The sequence below is a fragment of the Puntigrus tetrazona genome, unplaced genomic scaffold (assembly GCF_018831695.1).
Source record: "Puntigrus tetrazona isolate hp1 unplaced genomic scaffold, ASM1883169v1 S000001104, whole genome shotgun sequence".
NCBI classification, from domain to species: domain Eukaryota; kingdom Metazoa; phylum Chordata; class Actinopteri; order Cypriniformes; family Cyprinidae; genus Puntigrus; species Puntigrus tetrazona.
This window is the reverse complement of record NW_025048692.1, coordinates 50,431-67,240: the sequence shown is the minus strand read 5'-3', so window position 1 is coordinate 67,240 and position 16,810 is coordinate 50,431.

Below are 16,810 nucleotides of genomic sequence, written 5' to 3'. Positions count from 1 at the left end.
TGAATAAAATCATGCCCCGTAATGTGTTACTGTTATGGGGTTAGTCTGTGAGCCTGGATGTCTCGACGTAGGTTTTAAACGTTCAAATATTTGTTCCAGGGTTACCATGGTCGACTGGATTAGCGTCCGAGAAGTCGCACTTAAACCGGCAAATATCGCCTGGATGTCTGGACTTTTTTTGAACGCTTAAAAACTTCTTCCAGGGTTACCATGGTCGAATGGGAACGCCTACGAGAAGTCACACTTAACCCGGCCAAGATCATGCCTCTAATAGTGTTATAGTAATGGAGTGAGTCTGCGGGCCCAGGCCTTTACTGAATAAAATCATGCCCAGTATTGTGTTACTGTTAAGGGGATAGTCTGTGTGCTTGGATGTCTGGACGCAGGTTTTTAATGCTTAAAAGTTTCTTCCAGGGTTACCATGGTCGAGTAAGAAAGCCTACGAGAAGTCACACTTAACCCGGCCAAGATCATGCCCCTAATAGTGTTGTAATAATGGGGTGAGTTTGTGGCCCTGGCTTTTACTGAATAAAATCATGCCCAGTAATGTGTTACTGTTATTGGGTTAGTCTGTGAGCCTGGATGTCTGGATTTAGGTTTTGAACCCTTAAAAATTTCTACCAGGGTTACCATGGTTGAGTGGGAAAGCCTACGAGAAGTCACACTTAACCCGGCCAAGATCATGCCCATGAAAGTGTCATAGTAATGGGGTGAGTTTTTGGGCCCAGGCCTTTACTGAATAAAATCATGCCCAGTAATATGTTACTGTTATTGGGTTAGTCTGTGAGCCTGGATGTCTGGATTTAGGTTTTGAATGCTTCAATATTTCTTCCAGGGTTACCATGGTTGAGTGGGAAAGCCTACGAGAAGTCACACTTAACCCGGCCAAGATCATGCCCCGTAAAGTTTCGTAATAATGGGGTGAGTTTGTGGGCCCAGGCCTTTAACAAAACTGTAATACAGGGTCTTTAGTGAATAAAATCATGCCCAGTAATGTGTAAATGTTATGGGGTTAGTTTGTGAGCCCGGATGTCAGGATTTAGGTTTTGAATGCTTCAATATTTCTTCCAGGGTTACCATGGTCGAATGAGAAAGCCTAAGAGAAGTCACACTTAACCCGGCCAAGATCATGCCCCTAATAGTGTTATAGTAATGGAGTGAGTCTACGGGCCCAGGCCTTTACTGAATAAAATCATGCCCAGTAATGTGTTACTGTTAAGGGGTTAGTCTGTGTGCTTGGATGTCTTTTGAATGGACGTAGGCTTTGAATGCTTAAAAGTTTCTTCCAGGGTTACCATTGTTGAGTAAGAAAGCCTACAACAAGTCACGCTTAACCCTGCCAAGATCATTCCCATAAAAGTGTTATAGTAATGGATTGAGTTTGTGGACCCAGGCCCTAAAGAAAACTGTAATACAGGGCCTTTATTGAGTAAAATCATGCCCAGTAATGTGTAATTGTTATGGGGTTAGTCTGTGAACCTGGATGTCTGGATTTAGGTATTGAATGCTTCAATATTTCTTCCAGGGTTACCATGGTCTAGTGGGAAAGCATACGAGAAGTCACACTTAACCCGGCCAAGATCATGCCCATAATAGTGTTATAGTAATGGGGTGAGTCTGTGGGTTCAGGCCTTTACTGAATAAAATCATGCCCAGTAATGTGTAACTGTTATGGGGTTAGTCTGTGAGCCTGGATGTCTCGACGTAGGTTTTGAGCGTCTAAATATTTGTTCCAGGGTTACCATGGTCGAGTGGGAAAGCCAACGAGAAGTCACACTTAACCGGCCAAGATCATTCCCATAAAAGTTTTATAGTAATAGGGTGAGTCTATTGGCCCAGGACTTTACTGAATAAAATCAAGCCAAGTAATGTGTTACTGTTAAGGGTTTAGTTTGTGTGCTTGGATGTCTGGACGCAGGCTTTGAATGCTTAAAAGTTTCTTCCAGGGTTTACGTTGTCAGGTAAGAAAGCCTACGAGAAGTCACGCTTAACCCTGCCAAGATCATGCCGATAAAAGTGTTATAGTAATGGGTTGAGTTTCTGGTCCCAGGCCTTTACTGAATGAAGTCATACGCAGTAATGTGTAGCTGTTATGGGGTTAATCTGTGAGCTTGGATGTCTGGACGTAGGTTTTGAGCGCTCAAATATTTGTTCCAGGGTTACCATGGTCAAGTGGGAAAGCCTACGAGAAGTCACACTTAACCCTGCCAAGATCATGCCCATAATAGTGTTGTAAAAATGGGGTGAGTTTGTGGGCCCAGGCCTTTACTGAAAAAAATCATGCCCACTAATGTGTTACTGTTATTGGGTTAGTCTGTGAGCCTGGATGTCTGGATTTAGGTTTTGAACCCTTAAAAATTTCTTCCAGGGTTACCATGGTCGAATGGGAAAGCCTACGAGAAGTCACACTTAACCCGGCCAAGATCATGCCTCTAATAGTGTTATAGTAATGGAGTGAGTCTGCGGGCCCAGGCCTTTACTGAATAAAATCATGCCCAGTATTGTGTTACTGTTAAGGGGATAGTCTGTGTGCTTGGATGTCTGCTGCTGAGGCTCGATTGCTCCTGTCTGCTGAGAGGTTGGTTTGTTTGTAGCTGCGTGTAGCTTCGCTTTTCAATTTATCACCTCTTCTCTAACGATCAAATATAATTTAACTGTGTACATATCGTTGATACTATTAAATTAATCTAACTAATTAGACTGCTGTTAGTTCGTTCGCTTTAATCTAAAACTCGGCGGTGAGTTAGTACTCGTTAGCCGATTCACTTTCGCTCCCACCCGCGTTTTCGCGCCGATTGTGGGCTTTTTTCCCCCGCTCCTGTTCATTTGTTCCTCGCGCTCGTTCGCTCCATTTTCACAAGCTCATCAAAACAAGAGTGGTAAGTGAATCCTTACGGTGAGTAAATGGCTTCTCCCTGCATCGTCACTTGCACTGTCTGTCACATGTATAGCTTGTCCTTCTCTGTTAGCGATCAGGGATTCACGTGTGATAAATGCAGGGAAATAGCTAGGCTGACAGAGAAGGTTTTAGAATTAGAGACACGTATCCAAACTTTAATTGAGGACAGTAAGAATGCGAGGGCTGTAGATACTGCTTTGGATGCGACTAGTACAGTGAATCATGTACATTGTTCGGTTCCAGCTTCAGAGCCCGTGCAGCAGGGCAATTGGGTGACCGTGAGGCGGGCTAGTCGCGGGTCAAAACACCGCTCATCCGTTCCGATCAGAACATCAAACAGGTTCTCCCCACTCAGTGGCGCACCCACTGAGAAACCTGATCAAAGTGCCCTAGTAATTGGCGATTCTATTATGCGGAACGTGAAAATAGAGACACCAGCCACCATAGTCCAATGCTTACCGGGAGCCAGAGCGTCTGACATCTTGTCAAATTTAAAAGTGCTGGCTAATGCTAAACGTAAATTTCGTAAGATTGTTATTCACGTCGGCGCTAATGATGTTCGACCGCCAGTCGGAGATCACTAAAAATAATATTAAAGAGGTGTGTGAATTTGCAAGCACGATGTCGGACAATGTAATCTGCTCTGGTCCCCTCCTGCTTACCGGGGTGATGAGATTCACAGCAGATTGCTGGGTCTCAATGGCTGGATGTCTAAGTGGTGCCCGCAGAACAACATAGGCTTTATAGACAATTGGATGAGTTTCTGGGGCAGACCTGACCTGTTGAAAAGAGATGGTCTTCACCCCTCTTGGGGTGGTGCCGCTCTTCTATCTAGAAATATGGCATATAGTCTTATAGCTCCAACATGACCAACTAGTGCCCAGGTCAGGAAGCAGACAGACCGGCTAAACCGACCGTCTGCTAGCTGCCTCACGTCACAGAAGGCAGTTAATTCTCAGCACATAGAGACTCTTTCACCTAGATATCACACTATAGAGACTGTGTCTGTTCCCGAATTAGAATATGCAGAGAACGTCCAAACCTAATCAAAAGCAATAATTTAATTAATGTCCAACAAATTAAAACTACCTATAATTCAAATAAGCAAACGATAAAACTTGGCTCGCTAAATATTAGATCACTTTCCACAAAAGCACTTTATGTATATGATTTGATCAATGATCAGAAGCTAGATTTGCTTTGTTTGACAGAAACCTGGCTAAAACCAGATGATTATATTACTCTAAATGAATCTACCCCCAAAATTATTTCTATAAAAATGAGCCACGTTTAAAAGGTAGAGGGGAGGTGTTGCTACAATTTATAACAATATTCTTAGTACTTCTCAGAGGGCAGGCTTTAAATATAACTCATTTGAAGTTTTGGTGCTGCATATAACATTATCTACAGAATCATGTGCTAGTGATAAATCTTCTGTCATGTTTGTACTGGCTACTGTATACAGGCCACCAGGACACAGCACAGATTTCATTAAAGAATTTGCTGATTTTCTAACTGAGTTAGTACTGGCGCAGAGATAAAGTCTTAATTGTTGGCGATTTTAATATCCATGTTGATAATGAAAAAGACTCATTAGGATCAGCTTTCTTAGACATTTTAAACTCCATTGGGGTTAGACAACACGTCTCTGGACCTACTCATTGTCAAAATCATACTCTAGATCTAATACTGTCACATGGAATAGATGTTAAAATGGTTGAAGTACTGCAGCAAAGTGATGACATTTCAGATCACTATCTAGTCTTGTGTGAACTCTGTATAGTTAAACCTGTAAACTCTGCACCTTATTACAAGTATGGTAGAACCATCACTTCCACCACAAAAGAAAGCTTTCTAAATAACCTTCCTGACTTATCTCAATTCCTTAGTTCATCCAATACGATGCAAAAACTTGATGATGTAACAGAAACTATGCACTCTCTTTTTTCTAGCACTTTAGATACAGTTGCTCCTTTGCACTTAAAAAGATAAAGAAAACAATCTGACTCCATGGTATAATGACAACACACGCACCTAAAGAGAGCAGCCCGGAAAATGGAGCGCAGGTGGAGAAAAACCAAATTAGAAGTATTTCGTATTGCCTGGCGGGAGAGTATGCTGTCATACAGAAAAGCATTAAAAATAGCAAGATCTGATTATTTTTCATCCCTTTTAGAAGAAAACAAACACAACCCCCGGTATTTATTCAGTACAGTGACTAAATTAACAAAAAATAAAGCATCAGCAGGTGCTAATATGCCCCAAGAGTATAGCTGCAATGAGTTCATGAATTTCTTTACTTCTAAGATTGATACCATCAGAGATAAAATTGTAACTATGCAGCCGTCAACTACAGTTTCACATCAGATAATGAGCTTTAGATCCCCTAAGGAAAAATTACACTCTTTCTCTATTATAGGAGAAGAAGACTTGTACAAACTTGTTAAATCATCTAAACCAGCAACATGTATGTTAGACCCTATTCCATCTAAACTATTAAAAGATCTGCTTCCAGAAGTCATAGATCCTATTTTGAACATTATTAATTCATCATTGTCATTAGGATATGTTCCCAAAACCTTTAAACTGGCTGTAGTTAAACCTCTCATTAAGAAACCACATCTTGATCCCAAAAAGACTTAGTAAATTACAGACTAATCTCTAATCTCCTTTTCTGTCAAAGATACTAGAAAAGGTAGTATCCTCACAACTGTATTCCTTTTTAGAAAAAATGGTGTCTGTGAGGATTTCCAATCAGGTTTTAGACCGTACCATAGTACTGAGACTGCTCTCATTAGAGTTACTAATGACCTGCTTCTATCATCTGATCGTGGTTTTATCTCGTTATTAGTGCTATTAGATCTTAGCGCAGCATTCGATACTATCGATCACAACATTCTCTTGGATAGACTAGAAAACTATGTTGGCATTAGAGGAAGCGCCTTAGCATGGTTTACATCATATCTATCTGACCGCTATCAGTTTGTGGCATTAAATGAGGAGGTATCATATCGATCAAAAGTGAAATATGGAGTTCCTCAAGGCTCAGTGCTAGGACCGTTACTTTTCAACCTTTACATGTTACCTCTGGGAGATATTATCAGGAGTCATGGTGTTAGCTTTCACTGCTATGCTGATGATACTCAGCTCTATATTTCAGCGCAGCCTGGTGATACACACCAAATTGAGAATCTAACAGAATGCATAGTCGATATAAAAGCTGGATGATGAGTAACTTAATGTTAAATTCTGAAAAAACAGAGGTGCTAATAATTGGACCTAAAAACCCCACATATAATAATCTAGAACACAGCCTATCACTTGATGGCTGCTCTGTTAATTCTTCATCATCAGTTAGGAACCTAGGTGTGCTGTTTGACCGCAATCTTTCCTTTGAAAATCATGTTTCTAGCATCTGTAAAACTGCGTTTTTCCATCTTAAAAATATATCTAAATTACGACCTATGCTTTCAACCTCTAATGCAGAAATATTAATTCATGCGTTTATGACCTCAAGGTTAGATTATTGCAATGCTTTATTGGGTGGTTGTTCTGCACGCTTAATAAACAAACTTCAGCTAGTCCAAAACGCAGCAGCCAGAGTCCTTACTAGAACTAGGAAGTATGATCACATTAGCCCAGTTCTGTCAACACTGCACTGGCTCCCTATCAAACATCGAATAGATTTTAAAATCCTATTAATTACCTATAAAGCCCTGAATGGTTTAGCTCCTCAATACTTGAGCGAGCTCTTATCACATTATAGTCCTGCACGTCCGCTGCGTTCTCAAAACTCTGGCCATTTGATAATACCTAGAATATCAAAATCAACTGCGGGCGGCAGATCATTTTCCTATCTAGCACCTAAACTCTGGAACAATCTCCCTAACTCTGTTCGGGAAGCAGACACACTCTGCCAGTTTAAATCTAGATTAAAGACACATCTTTTAACTTAGCCTACACATAACACACCAACACACCTTTTATTATTCAAATCCGTTAAAGGATTTTTAGGCTGCATTACTTAGATTTGCTGGAACCGGGAACACTACTCCTAAAATACGATGTACTTGTGACATCGTAAAAAGAATGGCATCTACGCTAATATTAGTCCTGTTTCTTTCTCAATCTGTTTTCACAGTTTGTATCCAGACTAGATGGTGGATCAGCACCCAGAGATTATGTTCATCAGAGACCAGAAAACCTAGATGCGCCGCCGACAGATCACCAGATCCTGATGCACACACACACACACACACTAAGTCATTTACACTACCTGACACAGCTGCGTTTAAAATTGAACTGGAGGTTAAGTGCTGGGCGTCCGGTCAGAGGAGAACTGACCCCAACTGAGTCTGGTTTCTCCCAAGGTTTTTTTCTCCATTCTATATGCATGGGGTTTTGTTTCCTTGCCGCTGTCGCCTCTGGCTTGCTTGGTTGGGGACACTTAACTTCTAGTGACTATCGTTGAATTGACTACAGAGACCGTCTCTGCATTTAATAAGAAATTGGTCACTCTCGTCACTATATATCCCTGTCATTATACTGTACAGTGCTTTGATGCAACCTGTGTTGTTAAAAGCGCTATATAAATAAAAATGATTGATTGAAAATGATTGATGTCTGGACGCAGGTTTTAATGCTTAAAAGTTTCTTCCAGGGTTACCATGGTCGAGTAAGAAAGCCTCTGAGAAGTCACACTTAACCCGGCCAAGATCATGCCCATAATAGTGTTGTAATAATGGGGGTGAGTTTGTGGCCCTGGCTTTACTGAATAAAATCATGCCCAGTAATGTGTTACTGTTATTGGGTTAGTCTGTGAGCCTGGATGTCTGGATTTAGGTTTTGAACCCTTAAAAATTTCTACCAGGGTTACCATGGTTGAGTGGGAAAGCCTATGAGAAGTCACACTTAACCCGGCCAAGATCATGCCCATGAAAGTGTCATAGTAATGGGGTGAGTTTTGGGCCCAGGCCTTTACTGAATAAAATCATGCCCAGTAATATGTTACTGTTATTGGGTTAGTCTGTGAGCCTGGATGTCTGGATTTAGGTTTTGAATGCTTCAATATTTCTTCCAGGGTTACCATGGTCGAGTGGGAAACCCTACGAGAAGTCACACTTAACCCGGCCAAGATCATGCCCATGAAAGTTTCGTAATAATGGGGTGAGTTTGTGGGCCCAGGCCTTTAACAAAACTGTAATACAGGGTCTTTAGTGAATAAAATCATGCCCAGTAATGTGTAAATGTTATGGGGTTAGTTTGTGAGCCTGGATGTCAGGATTTAGGTTTTGAATGCTTCAATATTTCTTCCAGGGTTACCATGGTCGAGTGGGAAAACCTACGAGAAGTCACACTTAACCCGCCAAGATCATGCCCATGAAAGTGTCATAGTAATGGGGTGAGTTTGTGTGCCCAGGCCTTTAAGAAAACTGTAATACAGGGTCTTTAGTGAATAAAATCATGCCCAGTAATGTGTAAATGTTATGGGGTTAGTTTGTGAGCCTGGATGTCAGGATTTAGGTTTTGAATGCTTCAATATTTCTTCCAGGGTTACCATGGTCGAATGAGAAAGCCTAAGAGAAGTCACACACTTAACCCGCCAAGATCATGCCCCTAATAGTGTTATAGTAATGGAGTGAGTCTACGGGCCCAGGCCTTTACTGAATAAAATCATGCCCAGTAATGTGTTACTGTTAAGGGGTTAGTCTGTGTGCTTGGATGTCTTTTGAATGGACGTAGGCTTTGAATGCTTAAAAGTTTCTTCCAGGGTTACCATTGTTGAGTAAGAAAGCCTACAACAAGTCACGCTTAACCCTGCCAAGATCATGCCCATAAAAAGTGTTATAGTAATGGATTGAGTTTGTGGACCCAGGCCTTAAAGAAAACTGTAATACAGGGCCTTTATTGAGTAAAATCATGCCCAGTAATGTGTAATTGTTATGGGGTTAGTCTGTGAACCTGGATGTCTGGATTTAGGTATTGAATGCTTCAATATTTCTTCCAGGGTTACCATGGTCTAGTGGGAAAGCATACGAGAAGTCACACTTAACCCGGCCAAGATCATGCCCATAATAGTGTTATAGTAATGGGGTGAGTCTGTGGGTTCAGGCCTTTACTGAATAAAATTATGCCCAGTAATGTGTAACTGTTATGGGGTTAGTCTGTGAGCCTGGATGTCTCGACGTAGGTTTTGAGCGTCTAAATATTTGTTCCAGGGTTACCATGGTCGAGTGAGGGAAAGCCTACGAGAAGTCACACTTAACCGGCCAAGATCATTCCCATAAAAGTTTTATAGTAATAGGGTGAGTCTATTGGCCCAGGACTTTACTGAATAAAATCAAGCCAAGTAATGTGTTACTGTTAAGGGTTTAGTTTGTGTGCTTGGATGTCTGGACGCAGGCTTTGAATGCTTAAAAGTTTCTTACAGGGTTACCGTTGTCAGGTAAGAAAGCCTACGAGAAGTCACGCTTAACCCTGCCAAGATCATGCCGATAAAAGTGTTATAGTAATGGGTTGAGTTTCTGGTCCCAGGCCTTTACTGAATGAAGTCATACGCAGTAATGTGTAGCTGTTATGGGGTTAATCTGTGAGCTTGGATGTCTGGACGTAGGTTTTGAACGCTCAAATATTTGTTCCAGGGTTACCATGGTCAAGTGGGAAAGCCTACGAGAAGTCACACTTAACCCTGCCAAGATCATGCCCATAATAGTGTTGTAAAAATGGGGTGAGTTTGTGGGCCCAGGCCTTTACTGAAAAAAATCATGCCCACTAATGTGTTACTGTTATTGGGTTAGTCTGTGAGCCTGGATGTCTGGATTTAGGTTTTGAACCCTTAAAAATTTCTTCCAGGGTTACCATGGTCAAGTGGGAAAGCCTACGAGAAGTCACACTTAACCCGGCCAAGATCATGCCCATAATAGTGTTGTAATAATGGGGTGAGTTTGTGGGCCCAGGCCTTAAAGAAAACTGTAATACATGGCCCTAACTGAATAAAATCATGCCCCGTAATGTGTTACTGTTATGGGGTTAGTCTGTGAGCCTGGATGTCTGGATTTAGGTTTTGAACCCTTAAAATTTTCTTCCAGGGTTACCATGGTCGAGTGGGAAAGCCTACGAGAAGTCACACTTAACCCGGCCAAGATCATGCCCCTAATAGTGTTAAAGTAATGGAGTGAGTCTGTGGGCCCAGGCCTTTACTGAATAAAATCATGCCCAGTAATGTGTTACTGTTATGGGGTTAGTCTGTGAGCCTGGATGTCTGGATCTAGGTTTTGAATGCTTAAAAATTTGTTCCAGGGTTACCATGGTCGAGTGGATTAGCGTCCGAGAAGTCGCACTTAAACCGGCAAATATCGCCTGGATGAAGCGCCTAGATGTCTGGACTAAGGTTTTGAACGCTTAAAAATTTCTTCCAGGGTCACCATGGTCGAGTGGAAAAACCTACGAGAAGTCACACTTAACCCGGCCAAGATCATGCCCATTAAAGTGTCATAGTAATGGGGTGAGTTTGTGGCCCAGGCCTTAAAGAAAACTGTAATACAGGGTCCTTACTGAATAAAATCATGCCCCGTAATGTGTTACTGTTATGGGGTTAGTCTGTGAGCCTGGATATCTCGACGTAGGTTTTGAACGTTCAAATATTTGTTCCAGGGTTACCATGGTCGTGAGTGGATTAGCGCCCGAGAAGTCGCACTTAAACTGGCCAATATCGCCTGGATGTCTGGGCGTAGATTTTGAATGCTTAAAAACTTCTTCCAGGGTTACCATGGTCGAGTGGGAAAGCCTAAGAGAAGTCACACTTAACCCGTCCAAGATCATGCCTGTTATAGTAATGGGGTGAGTCTGTGGGCCCAGGGCTTTACTGAATAAAATCATGCCCCGTAATGTGTTACTTTTATGGGGTTAGTCTATGAGCCTGGATGTCTCGACGTAGGTTTTCAACGTTCAAATATTTGTTCCAGGGTTACCATGGTCGAGTGGATTAGCGTCCGAGAAGTCGCACTTAAACTGGCCAATATCGCCTGGATGTAGGTTTTGAACGCTTAAAAACTTCTTCCAGGGTTACCATGGTCGAGTGGAAAAACCTACGAGAAGTCACACTTAACCCGGCCAAGATCATGCCCATTAAAGTGTCATAGTAATGGGGTGAGTTTGTGGGCCCAGGCCTTAAAGAAAACTGTAATACAGGGCCCCTTACTGAATAAAATCATGCCCCGTAATGTGTTACTGTTATGGGGTTAGTCTGTGAGCCTGGATGTCTCGACGTAGGTTTTGAACGTTCAAATATTTCTTCCAGGGTCACCATGGTCGAGTGGGAAAGCCTACGAGAAGTCACACTTAACCCGGCCAAGATCACGCCTGTTATAGTAATGGGGTGAGTCTGTGGGCCCAGGGCTTTACTGAATAAAATCATGCCCAGTAATGTGTTACTGTTATGGGGTTAGTCTGTAAGCCTGGATGTCTGGATCTAGGTTTTGAACGCTTAAAAGTTTCTTCCAGGGTTACCATGGTCGAGTAAGAAAGCCTACAGAAGTCACACTTAACCGGCCAAGATCATGCCCATAATAGTGTTGTAATAATGGGGGTGAGTTTGTGGGCCCAGGCCTTTACTGAATAAAATCATGCCCAGTAATGTGTTACTGTTATTGGGTTAGTCTGTGAGCCTGGATGTCTGGATTTAGGTTTTGAACCCTTAAAAATTTCTTCCTGGGTTACCATGGTCAAGTGGGAAAGCCTACGAGAAGTCACACTTAACCGTCCAAGATCAAGCCTGTTATAGTAATGGGGTGAGTCTGTGGCCCAGGGCTTTACTGAATAAAATCATGCCCAGTAATGTGTCACTGTTATGGGGGTTAGTCTGTGAGCCTGGATGTCTGGATCTGGGTTTTGAACGCTTAAAAATTTGTTCCAGGGTTACCATGGTCGAGTGGATTAGCGCCCGAGAAGTCGCACTTAAACCGGCAAATATCGCCTGGATGCCTGCACTTGGATTTGAGCGGCCAAACTTCTTCTGAGTTGCCATGGTCAAATGGGAAAGCCTGCAGTCACACTTAACCCGGCCAAGATCCATGCCCTGATAGTGTTGTAGTAATGGAGTGAGTCACAACAGGCCCAGGCCTTTACTGAAAAAATCATGCCAGTAATGTGTTTACTGTTAAAGGGTTAGTCTGTGTGCTTGGAGGTCTGGGCATGACTGAATGTAAAAGTTTCTTCCAGGATTTTCATGGTCGGTAAAAAGCCTGAGAAGTCACACTTAACCGGCCAAGATCATGCCCATAATAGTGTTGTAATAATGGGGTGAGGTTGTGAGCCCAGGCAGCTACTGAATAAAATCATGACCGGTAATGTTACTGTTATTGGGTTAGTCTGTGAGCTTAGATGTCTGGATTTAGGTTTTGAGCAGCTTAAAAATTTCTTCCAGGGTTACCGTAATTAGGAGTGGGAAAACCTACGAGAAGTCACATAACTCGGCCAATATCATGCCTGTTACAGTAATGCGGTGAGATCTGTGAGCCCAGTCATTTACTGAATAAACTCATGCCCTGTAATGTGTAACTGTTGTAGGGGTTAGGCTGAGTGCTTGGATGTCTGGACGTGAGCTTTGAATGCTTAAAAGTTTCTTCAGGGTTACCATTGTTTTTGAGTAGAAAGCCTATGACAAGTCACGCTTAACCCTGCCAAGATCATGCCCATAAAAAGTGTTATAGTAATGGATTGAGTTTGTGGGCCCAGGCAGCAAAGAAAACTGTAATACAGGGCCTTTACTGAGTAAATCATGCCCAGTAATGTGTAAAATATTTATGAGGTTAGTCTCTGTGAACCTGGTTGGGTTTGAATGCGTCAATATTTCTTGATTACCATGGTTGATGAAATCATACGAGAAGTCACATTGCCGGCCAACATCATGCTGCCCATAATAGTGTTATAGTAATGGGGTGAGTCTGTGGGTCCAGGCCTTTACTGAATAAAATCATGCCCTGTAATCTGCTTAATAACTGTTATGGGGTTAGTCTGTGAGCCTGGATGTCTGGATTTAGGTTTTGAATGCTTCAATATTTCTTCCAGGTTTACTATGGTCGAGTGGGAAAACCTGCGAGAAGTCACATAACCCGGCCAGATCATGCACATAATAGTGTTATAGTAATGGGGGTGAGTCTGTAGGTTCAGACCTTTACTGAACAAAATCATGCGCCCAGTAATGTGTAACTGTCATGGGGTTAGTCACCAGCGAGCCTGGATGTCTCGGCGTGAATTTTGAACATCTAAATATTTGTTCCAGGGTTACCATGGTCAGTGGGAAAGCCTCTGAAGTCGCATAACCGGCAAAAGATCATACTTATAATTGTGTTATAGTAATGGGGTGATCTGTGGGTTCCAGGCCTTTACTGAATAAATCATGCCCAATATTATGTTATTGTTATGGGATTAGTCTGTGATCCTGGGTGTCTGGACATGGGTTTTGAGCAGCTTAAACTACTTCAGGGTTACCATCAATTAGAGTGGGAAAGCCTGCAGTCATAACCGGCCAAGATCATTCCCATAAAAGTTTTTGCAGTAATGGGTGAATCTGTTGGCCCAGGCCTTTACCTAATAAAATCATGCCCACGTATTGTGTTACTGTTAAGGGGTTAGTCTGTGTGCTTGGGTTTCTGGACGTGGCTTTGATTGCTTAAAGTTTCTTCCAGGAGTTACCATTGTCGAGTAAGAAAGCCTACGAAGTCAGCTTAACCCTGCCAAGATCATGCCCAAAAAAGTGTTTATAGTAATGGGTTGAGGTTTCTGGTCCCAGCCTTTACTAGGACCAAATCATGTAAATATTGTATTATGGGGTTAGTCTGTGAGCCTGGATTTCTGGATCTGGGTTTTGAGCGGCCAAATTTGTTCAGTTACCATGGTCGGAGTGGATTAGCGTCCGAGAAGTCGCGCTGGCGAAGCGATATCGCCTGGATGAAGAGCCTAGATGTCTGGACTTAGGTTTGGGCCGGCTTAAAAATTTCTTTCAGGGTCACCATGGTTGAGAGTGGAAAAACCTACAGTCCGCCTTGACCAAGATCATGCCCATTAAGTATCATAAAGTAATGAGGTGATTTGTGAGCCCAGGCCTTAAGACAACTGTAATACAGGGCCTTTACTGAATAAAATCATGCCCGTAATGTGTTACTGTTATGAGGTTAGTCTATGAGCCTGGATGTCGGCGTGGGTTTTAAGCGTTCAAAATATTTGTTCCAGGGTTACCATGATCCGAGTGGATTAGCGTCCAGAAGTCACTGCTTAAACTGGCCAATATAAGCCTGGATATTAGGAAACGTAGGTTTGAATGTAAAAACTTCTTCCAGAGTGCACCATTGTCAGTGGGAAAGCCTCACGAGTCACATAACCAGCCAGATCATGCCTAATAATTATTTATAGTATTGGTGAATCTGTGAGGCCAGGCCTTTACTGAATAAAATCATGCCCAGTAATGTGTTACTGTTATGGGGTTAGTCTGTGAGCCTGAATGTCTGGATCTAGGTTTTGAGCGGCAAAAATTTGTTCCAGGGTTACCATGAGTAAGTGGATTAAGTCAAGTAAGCATAGCGGCAAATATCGCCTGGATGAAGCGCCTAGATGTCTGGACTTAGGTTTGAACAGCAAAAATTTCTTCCAGGGTCACCATGGTAGTGGGAAAAACCTCTGAAGTCACACTTAAAAGATCACGCCTGTTATAGTAATGGGAGGATGCGTCTGTGAGCCCAGGCCTTTACTGAATAAAATCATGCCCAATGTGTGTTACTGTTATGGGGTTAGTCTGTGAGCCTGGATGTCTGGATTAGGTTTTGAATGGCTAATGTTGTTCAGGGTTACCATGGTCGGAGTGGGAAAACCTACGAAGTCCACGCTTAACCCGGCCAAGATCATGCCATGAAAATGTTATAGTAATGGGTTGAGTTTCTGGTCCCAAGGCCTTTACTGAATAAAGTCATACGCGGTAATATTAGCCAACTGTAATGAGGTTAGTCTGAGCCTGGATGTCTGGATTTAGGTTTTGAATGCTTCAATATTTCTTCAGGAGTTACCATGGTCAGTGGGAAAGCCTACGAGAAGTCACCACTTAACCCGGCCAAAATCACGCCTGTTATAGTAATGGGAGTCTGTGGGCCCAGGGGCTTTACACAATGATAAAATCATACTTGTGTGTATTGCTGTTATGGGAGGTTGAGTCTGTGAGCCTGGATGTCTGCATCTAGGTTTTGAGCAGCAAAAGTTTCTTCCAGGAGTTACCATGGTGGTAAAGCCTGCGAGAAGTCACACTTAACCCGGCCAAGATCATGCCCATAATAGTGTTGTAATAATGGGTTGAGTTTGTAGACCTAGGCCTTTACTGAATAAATCATGCCCAATGTGTGTTACTGTTATTGGAGTTAGTCTGTGAGCCTGGATGTCTGGTTAGGTTTTGAATGCTTCATGTTTACCAGGATTTACCATGGTCAGTGGAAAAACCTACAAGACGTCACCTTAGCCCGGCCCAGATCATGCCCATGAATGTATCATAGTAATGGGGTGAGTTTGTGGACAGGCCTTTTCTGAATAAAGACATACTGCAGTAATGTGTAGCCAGTTGTTATGGGGTTAATCTTTTGAGCCAAGGATGTCTAGATGTAGGTTTTAGACACTCAAATATTTGTGCCAGGTTACCGTAAGTCGAGTGGGAAAGCATCACGAGAAGTCTAAATAACCGGCCAAGATCATGCCCATAATAGTGTTATAGTAAATGGGGTGAGTCTGTGGGACCCAGGCCTTTACTGAATAAAATCATGCCCTGTAATGTCCCTATGTTATGGGGTTAGTCTGTGAGCCTGGATGTCTGGATTTAGGTTTGAATGCTTCAATATTTCTTCCAGAATTTACCATAATTAATTAGGGAAAACCTACGAGAAGTCACACTTAACCCGGCCAAGATCATGCCCATGAAAGTATCATAGTATTGAGGTGAGTTTGTGGACCCCATGCCTTAAAAGAAACTGTAATAAAGGGCCTTTACTGGGCGTCGTGCCAATGTGTATTTACTGTTATTGGGTTAGTCTGTCAGCCTGGATGTCTGGATTTTGGTTTTGCAGACATAAAAATTTCTTCCAGGGTTACCATGGTCGAGTGGGAAAGCCTCTGAGAAGTCACATAACTTGGCCAAAATCATGCCCATAAAGTGTTATAGTAATGGGTTGAGTTTCATAGTCCCAGGCCTTTTCTGAATAAAGTCATGCGCGTAATGTGTAGTTGTTATGGGGTTAATCTATGAGCCAGGATGTCCGGATGTAGGTTTTGAACGCTCAAATATTTGTACCAGGTTTACCATGGTCGAGTGGGAAAGCTTATACAGTCACAAATAACCGGCCAAGATCATGCCCATAATAGTGTTATAGTAAGAGGTGAGTCTGTGGAGCTAGGCCTTTACTGAATAAAATCATGCCCCTGTAATGTGTAACTGTTATGGGAGGTTAGTCTGAGCACGGATGTCTGGACTTAGGTTTTGAACCTTCAATATTTCTTCCAGGGTTACCATGGTGCAGTGGAAAACATGCGAGCAGTCACAAATAACTTGACCAAGATCATGCCCACCCAGAAAGTGTCACTTAGAAATGGGAGGTGAGTTTGTGGGCCCAGACCTTAAAAAAACTGTAATACAGGGCCTTTAGTGAATAAAATCATGCCCAGTAATGTTTAACTTTGTTATGGGGTTAGTCTGTGAGCCTGGATGTCTGGATTTACAGGTTTGAATGCTTCAATATTTCTTCCAGGAGTTACCATGGTCGAGTGGGAAACATCTGACAGTCACAAAATAACCCGGCCAAGATCATGCCCATAATAGTGTTTATAGTAATGGGGTGAGTCTGTGGGCCCAGGCCTTTACTGAATAAAATTGTGCCCAGT